The sequence below is a fragment of the Sander lucioperca genome, chromosome 13 (genome assembly GCF_008315115.2).
Source record: "Sander lucioperca isolate FBNREF2018 chromosome 13, SLUC_FBN_1.2, whole genome shotgun sequence".
Taxonomy (NCBI): domain Eukaryota; kingdom Metazoa; phylum Chordata; class Actinopteri; order Perciformes; family Percidae; genus Sander; species Sander lucioperca.
The window spans coordinates 8,888,613-8,904,370 of record NC_050185.1 but is presented as its reverse complement, the minus strand read 5'-3'; the positions used below and the strand labels follow the sequence as shown (position 1 = coordinate 8,904,370).

General features: G+C 40.1%; 2 protein-coding genes across 3 annotated transcripts in view; one reads left to right on the top strand and one right to left on the bottom strand.

Moving 5' to 3' along the window:
* The window catches only part of nlgn2b (neuroligin 2b), a 156,845-nt gene that overhangs the window by 10,631 nt on the left and 130,456 nt on the right, over positions 1-15,758 (top strand). The gene's annotated exons all lie outside the window — the stretch shown is intronic.
* fgf11b (fibroblast growth factor 11b) overlaps positions 1-15,758 on the bottom strand; it is a 49,978-nt gene that overhangs the window by 10,976 nt on the left and 23,244 nt on the right. The window lies entirely within an intron of this gene.

Genomic DNA, 15,758 nt, shown 5'->3' with positions numbered 1-15,758 from the left:
CGGCCTTTTAGGAAATTTTTAGGTTTGTGTTATTGGTTCATGAACAGAATCCTCCCAGAAAAAAACAGTATTTGGAATGAGTGTTTCTGCAGTAGCCTATACATGTCCACATTTATTTGTTGTGCATCACAGCTGCATGTGTGTAAGTCGTCCTTGAGTGTCATATGTTATTGCTCTGTTTAAATATTGACTTTAATGAATACTTAGGCTACACGGTGTACCGTGGATAGCCCAGTTATCAGTCTTTAATAGAAGTACATTGCCTACTTTTGAGAGAAGCCGTACACATAGTATTCGATGACGTCATTCGAAGGGGGCGTCAGCCATATTGTATGGACAAACCTCAGTTAACCGCATTTAACTTCGGTAGGGATAGACTGTTAGAAACTACACAGATGTGGACAGGAAGACACAATCGAAACATGACAACAAAAAACAACACGAGTTAGGCAGGCTAACTGTAACATTATCTCCAAATAACGTAACGTTACTAATACACTGGCGTTTCACTTCAAATTCTTATTTTTACTAAACTTGACAGTGATGTCTTTAGATATTACCTTGGATGAAGTGATCTGAACACACCCTACTGTTCTGGGAAGGTTTGAAATTCTTCCGGTTGATTCGGGCTAACCATGCATTTCTCCTAGCTTGGCTGACTCCTTTTGTAGCGTCTCCCTCGTTTTCCCTCACTACTGGAATTCTGTAAAAACATAATGCTAATTGCCTCGTTTTGCTATCACTATACTTGTTGTGACAGCCATAGATTACACATCACAAGTTGTGACAATTTCCTCCTTAAAATGAAATAGTTTTCGTTTAACTTGTGAAATGCTACTATACTGTATCACTCATTAACCTAGACGCTTCCGTGCCGTTGCTGGCACTTAAATTTGACCATTTTTCCATTGTATAAACAATTTGTTTATACAATGAAAAATTGTCAAATATCATTTCCATGAGGCTGTTCTCAGCAGACAGGCAATGAACATTTCATATTTCTCGCAGATATAGCAAAGTTCAAGCTGCATGCAAACTTTATGTTTATTCTAATGTTGATTAACATAAATAGTCTTCTTCTTAATAATTATTAATACCACCAAATACTACACTAAAGCGATCAGGTTGGTAAAAAAAACACAGCTTAATGCATAATTCTCCTTGTTGCATTTAGTGTCGCTTAGCCTGACAAGCCAGACCCACATCAAGATGTTGGGTCTGGCAACACACCATTGGCAGGGCTCAATCCGAGGGGCGGGATAAACGGTTGTCTTTCAAATTCTCTCTGCACGCAATAGGATAGCGCTACAACCAACCAGAGCAACGAAGAAGGTAGCGGAGCTAGTTGATAGATTAAACTTTTGCCATATCCGCTCGGCAAAACTCCGAACACATCTTCCTTTTCTAAGAATGACTTCAGTGCCGTTCTTTGTTTTTTTTCTCAAAGAAAAGCTTAACTCCAAGTCCTCCAAAGTTGCGGCAAAAGCCGATTCGAAAGACCGCTGTTCGCCAGCAGCAGCAGCCATCTTCTTTGTTTTCAAGTAGCAGGGAATTCACGCGGAACCTCCACAACTCTGCCATCATTATGTTAAGCCCGCCCACCGACTCTATACACAATGTGATTGGCTCGCAAGCCAATGGAGAGTTGCTAGACTGACCCTGGCTGCACAAATTACATTTGCTGCCACTAGGGTGCGTCTAGATTTCTAGGCTAAGTGTCGCTTGTAATATGAGCAATACATTTTGACTGTAGCTGAAGTTCTACCTTAACAACAAGTCAAATTCCTGGGATTCCCGGGATAGTGTGCTCCTGGGACAGAAAATGTCTCATTTTGGGGAAAAATATGAATCCCTAGTGTGTGTGTATATATATATATATATATATATATATATATATATATATATATATATATACACATACATACATATATATATATATATATATATATATATATATATATATATATATATATATATATATATATATATACACATACATACATATATATATATATATATATATATATATATATATATATATATATATATATATATATATATATATATAAATAAATATAGCTCACTATAAAACATCCATTTAAACTTCAAATACAGCAATAAAAGCATTAGCACTGTAGTTCCTGGACTTTTTTCAAATCTGTTTATTTGTGTAATATTTAATAAATAATTTGACCCTCAAACAATTACTCCAATGTCACCTATAGTTTTGAAGTGGACAGAAAAGGAAACACTCTTTAGGAGTTCAAAGAGAGAAGTTATACTAGAAGTAGGGCTGCAACTAATGATTTCCTTTTATTAAGGACCAATGAATGATAGATTTCTTTTAATTATCAAAGTTGTTGCCAATTTATTCCATTGGGTTGATTAATTGATCGATTATTCGACCAATTGTTTCAGCAATAATTGAAAGACATTTTGTTGGCGTATTGGTTAAATCCAGGGTCATCAGAATGAAAAAGGGAGAACAAAAAGTTTAGAGGGGAAACTGACTGTTTGGTGGAACTACTCACAACTCTCATCTAAGACTATTAGGGCTCATAAATAGACACTGCTTTAATTTCAAGGGTCACAAGCAAAAAAACAGTGGGAGCCACTACATTATCAGGTTTTTCAGACTCTGGGTATGTAGAAACAATAGCCAATTATCTGTGACTAAATCTGAATAGCCTTTACAAAATCAAATTAGAAAATCAAATCCAACAGTATGGCCACTCGTTGTAAATCATCATTTTCCAACAGCACTTCCCAGTTCTCGCTGTACTAAACATAACAACTACTGAACCCTGCATAATGTTGACTGGTGATATTAACTAATAGCGACAGATATACGTCTCTCTTAGTCCCCATCAGGGTCTCAACAGCCCTGTCAGAGAGCAAAGCCAATCTGCTGGATCGATTAAGTGAGAGCAGCAGGGCAGAAATGGCTGAGTGGAGAATTCCTCTGAGACTCAGGACGACTGGAGAGGGGCCACAGGATCACAACTTGGCATAGACAAGCTTTAATAAAGAGCCAAAAGTAGATTTAGAAGGTATAAGAGACCTCCAGTTTCACACTTATCACAGATCATCACCTTTCTCCTTCACAGGGAGGCGTCATCCTTTAGCTGAGAAGGCAATTAAGGACTTGATGCCCTTTCTCCGTCCACTCCTGTCCTGCTGCTCCAACACAGTTTATGCCCTTTGTAAACTATGGTTCTTCTACCCACCATAAAAAGAACAAGCCCCTAACCCTTAACTCACCAAACTCTCTCCCACTACCATCACCACCACCTCATCGCAGAGCTATTTTAAGATCCTCTGACAGGTTTGATATCTTCTGCTGTGCTAACACAAAGAGAATGGGATCGATAGATGATCTGCTTCATTCATTATTAATCAGGCCAGAGAGCTAGAGGGGTGGGAAGTGCAGGAGACAGAAGGGGAAAGGTAGGGGAGACAGGAAAGAGAGCAGAAGATTGGAGAGAGGACAGAGGGGTGGCTGGGTAATAGAGGAGATTAAGAAGAGAGAGACCTGCTTCTTTGCATCTCCCCCAGGACCAAAGCAGGAACGCTAGGCTGACAAGGGCTTTAGTCGCCAAAATACCCTTCAGCTCCTCTTCAGCAACCTCTGGAATGACACCAGTGATAACCCCTCTCCCTAGTCATCCTATAATTACCTCAATTAAATTAAATTAGCCTAATGATAGAACTCACTAGGGCTGCACGATATGAGGAAAATATGCGATAACGTTGAACATCGTGATAACGATATTACGCTAAATAAACATATATTAAAGTGTACTCAGTTCTGCCTTTCTGCTGCTTTCAGAATTCTAAATTACAACAAATTGCTTGTTGAATTCAAAACAAATAAAAGGAAATCATTTCCAGCATTCTTTCATTTAACAAATTGAACATTGAATTAAATATGAAAGGCACCACTAAAAAGAGTGACAGTTTAAAGTGCAGTTTTCTACTTCTTTCAACTAACACAAAAAAATCTCTGAGTGTCTTTTGCGATATGTTGCAGCCTTTTGTGATATGTTTATTGCGATGATGATAAAAAAATATATATATATAATGTGCAACCCTAGAAGCCACATGTTCTGCATTCCAAATGTCTGGAGTCAATGACAATAAAAAATTGAATTGAAAAGAAAATTACACCGAGAAAGCAGACAAGACAATGAAAAAAAATTAATTCATTTGACAATTCAAAGACAGGCCTTTGAAGTGATTTTTCATGATTAACTATGGGTCTATATACCTGTCTCTTGCTGATACAAATATGTTGCTGTAGATACCCCCATCTCTGAAACCCACCTTGAGGTAACCTCCAGACCTCAGCAGAAATACAAAGACCACCCAGGGTGTACTGACTGAAGAGATCACTCAAACCACTAGATTTACCTGCACACATGAATAATTGTTGAGGGCTGCACATTTTTAAGAGTGATGGGGAAATATTTCCATTGAAATGGTGAGGGGCCTGGACTAGAAATTAAATAAAAACCTCTTCTTTCTTTTTTTTTTTTTTTTAAACTGTGATTCATTGAGAGACTTAAGTAGCTTTCCTTCCATGTGTCTCAAGCCAAAAATGAATTGAAATGAAAGCAGACGAGAAAGGTAATTTGTAGCATCCGTGCTGAGAATCCCCAAGATGGGTAGAACCTTTTTATGATGCAGAGCAGCGTCCCGACCGTCCCCCCCCCCCCGCACACACACACACACACACACACACACACACACACACACACACACACACACACACACACACACACCACCCGCTCACACACACACACAACCTCCTTCCTCATCCCTCGTGTCTGATTACATCTATTCTACCTGCTCAAGGAAGCTTAACTCTCCATGCCACCATACACTGGGATTGCACTCAACCACCAAATAAGGACAGTGAAGCACAATGACACACACTCAAAGGGCAAGAGTTCCTTAAATCCGACTAACATCTTTCCCTACATTTAACTAGGATATAAGAACAGGAATGAACGTTCTGACTAAAAAGATAGTGAATCCATGAATAATATTTAATATCTTGTTTATTCTGATTTCATCATGCATGCCACACAAACATGAAATCAGAACTAATGCCTCTGAAAAAACGGCTCCACGTGTGGAATTCAAAACATGTTTTTAGCATTTCTGACGTGCAATTATTTGCATTCCCCTATTTAGACAGCAGGGGTCACAGTGTCATACATGCTTCCTGTATCTATTGACTGTTACATCAGCTCCCAGGGTAATCTATAGGAAGGTGTGAAATCTCCCCAGCTGCAATAATCCCAATGTTTTTTTGTTTTTGTTTTTATTTCATAGTACTGCATTACTTCCGCAGCAGCAATCCACCCACTCACTCATATGACAACGTGAAATGTAAAGCTCATTCACAACAATCCTCTGTTACGTATACACAGACACACGCCCATAATCTGTGTGTGTTCGTCTGTAAGTGTACACAATGCAGAACACCACCAGCAGGGCATGTTGCTGATGTTGTTGCCACAACAGATGTGGATGCACCATGACACGCCACGTTACATAAGTCAATAGGGCATAGACGTGCTGCTTATTAAGAGGGGTTTAAAAGAGGATGAGGCAGTTAATACTGTCTAGCAAAACACATGTATGGTCTGTCTGTAATGCTTTATGATAGCCCCATAGAGGCACAGTGCAGAGTGGATAATAATGTGCTGGGACTCATGCCTCTGCAGTGTTGACTGACAGCTGAAAGGCCCCTGTCAATATAATGTAGCTGACAGAGGAGCGGTGGCTGACTTTCCCTCGTCGACCCTCAGTGACAGAGGTGACCGGCTGCTGTCTTTATCAGCAATCGCCCTGCTTTTCATTTTTTCTGGGTGAGATAGGACACACAAAGTGGTGGTTGATTGTGTAACATCATCCTCACCGTAGGTATTTCATATATTGTCAAATCAAAAGGACTGCATTCTGATTTACGTATATCTGCGAGAGGATTTTGTAAGGAGAGTATCCGGTATGAGGTCTATCATGAGCCAATTTAGAAAGAATAGGGTTTGCCTTCCCTAAGTGCTCTTAATAAGCTGACTGACAAAATGTCTGTCCTTATAATTGCATTGCACTTCATCTCTTTTCTCTGGCTCTGGCCAATTATCCTCTTCGCTATTTTTTTCTAATGTCCACATTGTATCCTGTCCTGTGATAAAAGCGATGCTATCTCGGTGCTGGTGTTGTCCTGCATCTCAATGCAATCCTCCCATGAAAAGAACAGAAAGGACATAGCTTTTCATCAATAGGTCTCGCGCTCTTTCTCTTTCTTTATCCCTCTCCCTTGTCTGTCTGTCTGCCTGTCTTTCTTTCTCACTCTCTCTGTCACACACAAGTTCACAGGCCTACACTAATCACAAATAGTGTTTATTTTGCTGTTGTCCTTTAAGTATTTCTTAATGCATTAAATGACTATTAACTGTGGTAGTGTGCACTCCCAGGCGAGAGCTGACAAATGTGAGAAAGACGTGGTGATCTTTGGTCAATCCAAAATGCACACAATGGTCGATTTAGAGCTTTGGTGACCAAAGACGTCCTGTGACCAAATTCTCTCTATGTGACTGCTGCTAAAACCCATATACAAACCACCCAATCTGAATATGCCATACCAGTGTTAAGGCGAAAGCATGATTTTATTTTCATATCTCCTTTTATTCTTTGTAGGATTGTCCCAATCCTGATCCCAGTCTGATCTGATACTTATTTAACTAAATGTCAGTGATGTTGCTAGGTATGCATCTAGAGCTGGAACGACTAATCGACTAATTGATTAATCGATGGGCAGAAAAATAATCGCCAACTATTTAGATAATCAATTAATCATTGAAATAATTTTTCATGCAAAAAATGGCTGCCTTTTCTCTGTTTTATCATATATCATATTAAACTAAATATGTTAGGGTTTTTGGCTGACAAAACAAGAAATTTGACATTGGACTTTGAAAAACTGGGATTGACATTTTTCACTATTTTCTGATATTCTGAGATTCTCATTTTTTAGATAACGATTAATTGATTAATCTAGAAAATAATGAACAGATGATTTGATAATGAAAGTAAGCGTTGCAGCCCTATACACGTCCTGCGTCTCTAATGCTTAGGAACCCGAAAGGACGTAGTAAACCTACTATCACTGCCCAAAATGTGTGCAACAAATGTGTGTAACAAATGTGTGTTAAATTCCTAGAAATAAACAAAAGAAACCTTGCTGTCAAACAATAGAAATCCACCAACTGGTCACCATTTTCTTACCGTCTGCACATCTATCTTGCACAGATGAGATCCTGTATTTATAATCCCAATCATCGCAGGACAGACTAAATGCCCTTGCTGCAACAAGACCAATCCTTGCTGCACAGATTTCATTCATATTATTGACTTGATACTAGGTAGATGATTTTGGTTGCTCTCTATACTCAACAGTTTTTTTCATATTTGGGACTTTGTTTAATTTTCAGATACATTTTTAACATACATGAATATAACCATAATTATAACCATACAACATCAAACACAAGTGTAACATTACAATTTGTCAAAAAACACAAATTATATTGGGGACCCACTAAAATGACCACCTTTTGGGTCCCGAGGACTCACTACAATGATAACCTATCAACACCACTGACATGCTGATTAAATATGTATCACTGAAATAACTCGCAAACAATCCTGGGTTGAACACAGACATGTTTAATGTTGGCCCTGCCATCAAGTTACTCACAGAGTAACATTAGTTATATGACCTGCTGCCGGCTTATCATTTTAACCAGTAAAATAGACGAACCGCACGGCTAAAAATTAGAAGCTGCTACCTGAATGTTTTGTTCACTCCTCCAGGCTGATGCTCTTTTTTATATATCCAGATCAGGGACATCTCTAATTCTAGGCAATTATTGTCCAATCGGTCATGCCTCAAATTTGACATTGTACAGTGTGACAGGGATTGCAACAAAGATGTGTTTAATTTAGTTTAGTTTATTACATTTGTCAGGGACCATGTACTAAAAACAATCTTGAACAAGGAAAATAGATAGGTATTGTACCAGATTTAGCAAATAGCTAATTTCCACCTGCAGTCCCTGCGGAGCCTTTAAAATGTAAAATGTGCCCAAACACCTGCATGAAGGCAAATATTTACAATAACAGGCATGTTTAATTCTTGATTGGCACAAAAACTGCTTCTGTCAGACAGTCTCCTTCAACACAAGCACTTTTCTTTCTTTCTCTCTCTTTTTCTCTCTCTCTGTGTCTTTGAGGAGTTTTTCAGAGCACATAGATTATAAAATGGGGCACGAATGAGCCAAGCTCTATTTTTATATCAGGATCAGCCATTTCCTGTTGTCACCTACAGGCAATGAGGCTGAGATGTATGTGTAAAACAAGGCAGCAGTAGACTTTGTCTGCTTGTTATGCCTGGCCCTACAACCTGACCACAATATGTGTGTGCTGGTAGCATGAGAGAGGGATTCAAGGAAAACCTGTGAGTAATTCAGGAGAAAACAACATAATTACCACCATTAAGCAGCATACGTGGCAGTTAATGCAAGAAGATGATAAAATAGCTGGAAGGAAGCGACTAGTCACTCTGTCAGTCACCTCGGCTCCTCAGAGAGTGACAGTGATAAACTTATTTATCGTAAATGAAAACATTCCACATCTGTTTCACGCGCTCACTTGGCACGCTTTGAATGTAAACGCATGTGAACATGTTGTTAGAGCACACAGGCATGTATAAAGGACCATATCATGCCACCTGCACTCCCTCCTACACCAGCAAATTAGCACATCAGATAGAGAAAAATATGCAGTCATAAAATCAAACATGCATGCTATCACACAAGAAGACAGCAGCGCCTATACCAACTTGTGTGTGTGTGTGTGTGTGTGTGTGTGTGTGTGTGTGTGTGTGTGTGTGGAGTGGCTGAGAACAATGATGTTGAGGTTGTGTGCTGGTTTGAGTTGTAGTTCCGTAATGGCGGCGGAGAAAGGTGTGAGCGAAGCCATTTGTTCCGTTGTGGCAACGCTGCCGAAAATCCAGAAGTTAAAGCCCGAGCAAGAACAATCTTTGTTGAGTTGTGTTGGTGGCCATGATGTTGTAGCCCTCCTCCCCACGGGGTTCGGGGAAAGGTTTGATTTTCCAGCTCGCTCCGTTAGTGGTGAAGGAGTTGGCTAAGGAGTTGGCTAACCAAAATTGAATCCTCCTTCTCGAACCCCAAAAAACTTTTTTTCATCTTCTCTAACCTCCTAGATTCCCCTAGTCCACCTCCTCCCTCCTACCAACCCACTTTGTCAACTACTTTGTAAAAAAGATAGATGACGCTCTTCATTCTCAACCACACCTTCTGAAATCACCTTACCATCCATCACATCCAGTACTCTTTCCTCTTTCACCCCTTTATCTCCAAATCAAATTCTTACTCTGATTACTTCTGCCCGCCCAACCACCTGCCCCGTGGATCCTATCCCTTCTCACCTTCTCCAGTCTATTGCTCCTGACCTCCTTCCTTTCCTCACCCATCTCATTAACATCTCTTTGTCAACTGGCTGTTTCCCCGATGCCCTCAAAGAGGCAAGAGTGACCCCACTGCTCAAAAAAACAACACTCGACTCCTCTGATGTAAATAACTATAGAGAAACTGCCCTCCTTGCTGTCACTGAGCAGCTTCACATCGCTAGAACAACCTCTCTCTCCTCGATCATCATCCTTCTGGATCTTTCTGATGCCTTTGACACAGTGAACCACCAGATCCTCATTTCGACACTCCGGAATCTGGGTGTCTCAGGCTCTGCGCTCTCATTGCTCACATCTTACCTGGCAGACCGAACCTACCGGGTAACTTAGAGAGGATCTACCTCAGAACCTTGCCCACTCAAAACTGGGGTTCCTCAGGGATCAGTCCTGGGTCCCCTCCTCTTTTCTCTGTACACCAACTCTCTCGGGTCTGTCATTCAGTCGCACGGCTTTTCTTATCACAGCTACGCAGATTACACCCAACTAATTCTCTCCTTTCCTGAGTCTGAAACTCAAGTAGCAGCACCTATCTCGGCCTGTCTGACTGACATCTCTTCTTGGATGTCTACACACCATCTGAAACTCAACCTTGACAAGACTGAGCTCCTTTTCTTTCCAGGGAAGGGCTCTCCTACCCAAGACCTGAGTATAACAATTGACAACTCTGTGGTAGTCCCCAACCTGCTAGAAACCTGGATGTGACACTTGACTAGGGTTGGGTACCGTTTAGATTTTTATAATTCCGATGCCAAACCGGTACTTTTAAAACGACTCCGATTCCTAACCGATTCCTAAACCGATTCTTGAAAAACTGAAAATTGACATCAAAGAAAGACTCTTTCACTGAGTTTTTTTTTAAATTGAAAATTATTTAAATGTAACAATATATTAACGTTTTAAAGTACTTAAATATATAATAAGTAAACCTAAGTCACCTACTAATAATAATAATAATAATAATAATAATAATAATAATAATAATAATGTATACTTTATTTATCCCGCAAGGGGAAATTACAATACCTAACACATAACTACAATAATTTAACAAATAACAGTTACACTATTAACAAGTAAGAACTAAATAAATGTTGTTGAGTTGGTATGCCAACCAGCTTCAAACTTTAGCAGTTCTTTTGCAGAAAAATTACCATCTTTGCCTTCTCTGGCAAGATACTCCACCTCTCCTGACTTATGGCATGTCCTGCACAGGAGAAAACTCTCTCAGGTGGTGTCCAAGAGGCCTGTACACACAGGGAGGAGTTTGAAAGGGCACCAGGCTACAGGGTCTTGTCCTGAACGATAGACTAGCAGAGCGTAATATGTTTACTAGCGATCACGTGCAGTGAATGGTTAATACGCCTTTACATCCGTTTTGGTGAGCCCAGAGGGAAAATATGCCATTTAAAAAGTAGCCTACATTTACGATGGCTAGCTAACGGTAGACTACAGAGAAAGTGTGATATTTTTACGTCCGTTTCGGAGCGTGTACAAAAAGCCGTCTATCAGCTGTGATTGTAGAGTGCACGTCAGGGGAATAGCGCGGACACGCGCTTCACACCGCGAGCGGGCATGTGCGCCACTCGGCGTAAAAGGGAGAAAGAAAAAAGAGTCTGCCGCTGACCGGAGCGACAGAGGGAAAATATTTCAGTCGGAACCAAAATGAGAAACCGAAATTTGCGTTCTAATCCGGTCCGAATACTACCATTTGCATAGGAACCGGTTCCATAGTGGAACCGGGTTTCGGTACCCAACCCTACACTTGACGACCAACTCTCCTTCACTGCTAACATTGCTGCAACCACCCGATCATGTAGATACATGATGCACAACATCAGAAGGATACGTCCCCTTCTAACGCAGAAGGCGGCTCAGGTTCTGGTTCAGGCTCTAGTCATCTCACGTCTAGACTACTGCAACTCCCTCCTGATTGTCCTGCCTGCATGTGTCATCCGGCCCCTGCAGCTCATTCAGAACGCAGCAGCTCGACTTGTCTTCAACCTCCCCAAGTTCTCTCACACTACACCGCTCCTCCGCTCTCTTCACTGGTTACCAATTGCGGCCTGCATCCGCTTCAAGACACTAGTACTTACATACATGGCCACGAACGGATCAGCCCCGGCATACATCCAGGACATGGTCAAACCCTATACCCCAACCCGCCCACTCCGTTCTGCATCAGCCACACTGCTGGCTGCCCCCTCACAGCGAGGGAGAACTAATCACTCAACGAAATCCCGACTGTTCACTGTCCTGGCTCCCAAATGGTGGAACGAGCTCCCCATCGACATCAGGATGTCCGAAAGCCTACACATCTTTCGCCGAAGGCTAAAAACACATCTCTTCCGACTACACCTTGGATAAAAAATAAATAAATAAATAAAAATTCTTGAACCTGCACTTTCACATGTCTCTTCGTAGCTTTGCTTAGTATTTGCACTTACTACTTGTTGTCTGGAGTTTGAACCTTCACAGTTGAAAGCTCTTAATTGTAAGTCGCTTTTGATAAAAGCGTCAGCTAAATGACATGTAATGTAATGTAATGCTAAGGCTAACACTAGCGATGCTCATGAGCGATGCTAAGCCGACGTCTCGGCCAAACGTTAGCGATTGGTTACGGCAGTTCCAGAGTGGCTCTGGGCTGATCCAATAGTTTTAAACTTCAGAGTACCCGCCTTCAAGGAAGTTAACACTTGTCAATGGAGAGTGGCCAGACTCTCTGTACAAATGAAATCTACGAGAGTCTGATAGGACCAGACTAGAAACAACACACCACTAAAGAGAAATATATTCCACATATTTATAGAGGGGCAATGACATTTATGTTTAGTGTAATTGTAAGTGTCTAGTCAATTGCACAATAATAACATCTCTTTGTATTATTCTCTGATATTTTATTTTTATTAATGTAAAGTATGTATAGTGTGTGTATATATACTGTATTGTGTGTGTGTGTGTGTGTGTGTGTGTGTGTGTGTGTGTGTGTGTGTGTGTGTGTGTGTGTGTGGGGACAACAACTTGAGGACATAATGACAACAAGGGTGAAGAATTGTGTAAAATCTTAAAAATATACACAATCCAACTTATTATACTGTATGTATGTCTGGTTTTGAGGTATAAAATAGACTGAGTCTGGTCACTGTTATTTATAGCAATGTGTGTATAACTTTACTGCTATTGTCGTCTCATACATACATAGATAAAAATGGCAGACAGTGAATTGTCACAACTTCCTTTAATAGCTATGCATTTTTATTATAACTATGTAACTATGGTTAAGTGATTTGACACTGATAAGCTGTGTTATGAGCACTGTCCAGGGTGCTGATCAGAGTACACACTCTTAAACTAACAGTAACGCTGTCCAGGGTACTGATCAGACTGTGTACTAGGGCTGGATGATTAATCAAAAAATAATCGTAACCGAAATTCAGAGCCTATAACCGACGTAATTTTACCAAGTCGGTTATTTCGGTCTTTTAAGCCTATTAATATTTCCGCGGCCGCCCACTGTGTGTTAATGTACTTTCCCCTTAAAACATATTACGGCCGCCGCGTGTGTAGTCACATGACTCCGCCCCGTCCAGTCTGCGACCATAGGTGCTTTCCGATCGGATAGTACTTGTACTTTTTAGAGGAAAAGTACACTTCTAAGCAGTTCTAAGAACTACTCTACCCCAAAATCTTTTTTCCCGTTTGCATTCCCACTGGCCAAGTGGCCATAGGGACTGGTAGGAGGGGTAAGGGAGCGACGCAAGCACGGCAACGGTCATAGCATTGTCACTAGACCTTAGCGCCACATACAACAACAACAAATGATGCTAATACTTGTGCACTTTTCCTATATTAAATGCACGTCCATTCTCGTAGTAATTCACATAATGTTTTGCTCAACACAGACAGGGCTTTATTATACTCGGAACAGACCCCGCCTCTGCCTGCAGTGCTGTGGACGTATGTGTGTGTGTGTGTGTGTGTGACGGCCGGCGAGCCGCAGGACACGCTTGTGGAGTTTAACTCCGAAAAGACAGTTAACCACAGGTTCCCGTTAATCTTATGAAGGACTTTTTTTTTTTACATTAAAACTTAAATTACTTTTTTATAAGACGCTTTTATTTCATTGTAAAATCTACTGTTGTAGATTTCAGTTGAGTTGTTTGAAATATTTAATAAATAAGCATTAATTGCTATCTGTGTGTTGTTTCCTTATTTTAGAATCACAAAGATAGGATTATGCACTCTTTCATTAGAAAAAAATTTATTTTTTAAATAATCGTTCAATAATCGTAATCGAGGTAACTTGTTCGATTAATCGTGATTATGATTTTAGCCAAAATCGTCCAGCCCTACTGTGTACCCTACTTAGACTGTATATAAAGATGACTTTTTCCCACTTTACCAAAATGAAGCCAAAATATCCCGGATACGGGTGCTGCCATCTTGCACTGGTGACGTCATTTGGAGCCAGAGTCTGCGCAGTAGTGATTGTGGTTGGAGCCGAGGTATCACTCAATCGCGGGTCAGTCATAGCTGTCAATCATACACCCTCCTTTTTATAGCATCAAATAACTAATTAAAACCAAATTTATCAGAAAAATAAACACTTAAACATACACCTATGTGAACTACCTACACTGACAGAAACCAGTCTTCTTAGATTCTTTTTAGTTTATTTTTAAGCTCATCTGCTAACATGCAGGGGATGGATTTATGACCCATACTGCAGCCAGTTAAAGGAGATTTATATGCACATCACGTAGGTGCAAGGCTATCAATGTCAATAAAGAAAATGTAACGCCTGCACACTTACTCCAAGCCAAAAAAGTTTAATGACAAAGTTTCAATCCTACTTGGATCTTCATCAGGTCAAAACGTTTGGAATATGGAAACCACACCCATATTTATACTGTACATCTTGCACACCAATAGGCTGACAAGCTCTATGATTGCAGGTGTGGTTTATCCAGAAAGGGTAATAAAATATCTAGAAACCATTGACAATTAGCAAATCAATAAAGTACATAGACAAAGTACATACAAAGGAAAACAGTAATACATAATATCACAAATATCTTTTTTTTTTTTATTTTTTAAAAACAAATATCAAATCGTCATCCCATACATCAAAATCTACATCACCTACATTCATCATTATATTGTATTAGGTTAGAAAATGGGGAAAATCTTGAATTCTTGTAATTAAATTGGGTCTTCCATACTTCTGAGTAAATCAGCATGGTCAAATCACATTTAAGAAGGAAAAGGAAAAAAGGAAGAAAGACACTAGTTATATTCATAAATGTTTTCTAATTTTTCCAGAATATATGTCAAGGTCTACAAGAATACACACACATATGTACAAATATAGGTAGCGCCATCATAATATAACCACCATTTCTATCTAGAGAAAATGTTTTATCTCATACTCTTGATTCAGACCTCAAGGTTTGAGAGTCTGGAAAGTGAAAATATTAAAACGCTTTGGAGTAATAGGGTACCTAATCGCCTCATCCTCTTCTACACTGCAGCCAGCCACCAGGGGGGCAATCAAGATGTTTTTCCGTCACTTTTTTGGCTTACCGCTTTTGTCGGCTTCGGTGCAGTTTTAGTTTTTTTTTGAGACTAACTCTGCCATGTCTCGTCTCGTCACCTCAAAAAACAAATGAACGTTCTAGCAAACAAACACGTGTGCCGTTCCCCCCCTCCCACCTCTACTGAAATGTGATCTCCTTTATCGCGCCGTTCTATAAATAGTTATAAACAAACTCACTTGGAAAGTGTAGTATGCTAAGCTACCAGTTACTCTACATTAAATGAAGCTTCAGCTTCACAACACTGAAGCTAACGTTACCCCACTCAGAGAAATGTAGCAAGCTAAGCTACAGGAACATGGCAAAAGTAGTTTACTAACATTAAATCAAAGAATTTTTTTTTTACATCCATGTATAATTCCATGGCAGTTTTATTTCAGACCGCAGCAGAAAGCTCCGCTGGGCCTGAGCCTCAGAAATGCTTGAGGAAATGTAGCTTGTGTGGACGCAACCGCACTTCCTGATCAGTATAAAAGAGCTAATCTACTAAAAAGCTATTTGCAATACAAGTTGGATTTAGTGCGGTGACGTCGTTGGCACAGGTTGCTGATGTAGGCTACTTTTTAATTTGCCAGAATGTGTCATAATGACAAATGCCGGTTCAGCCA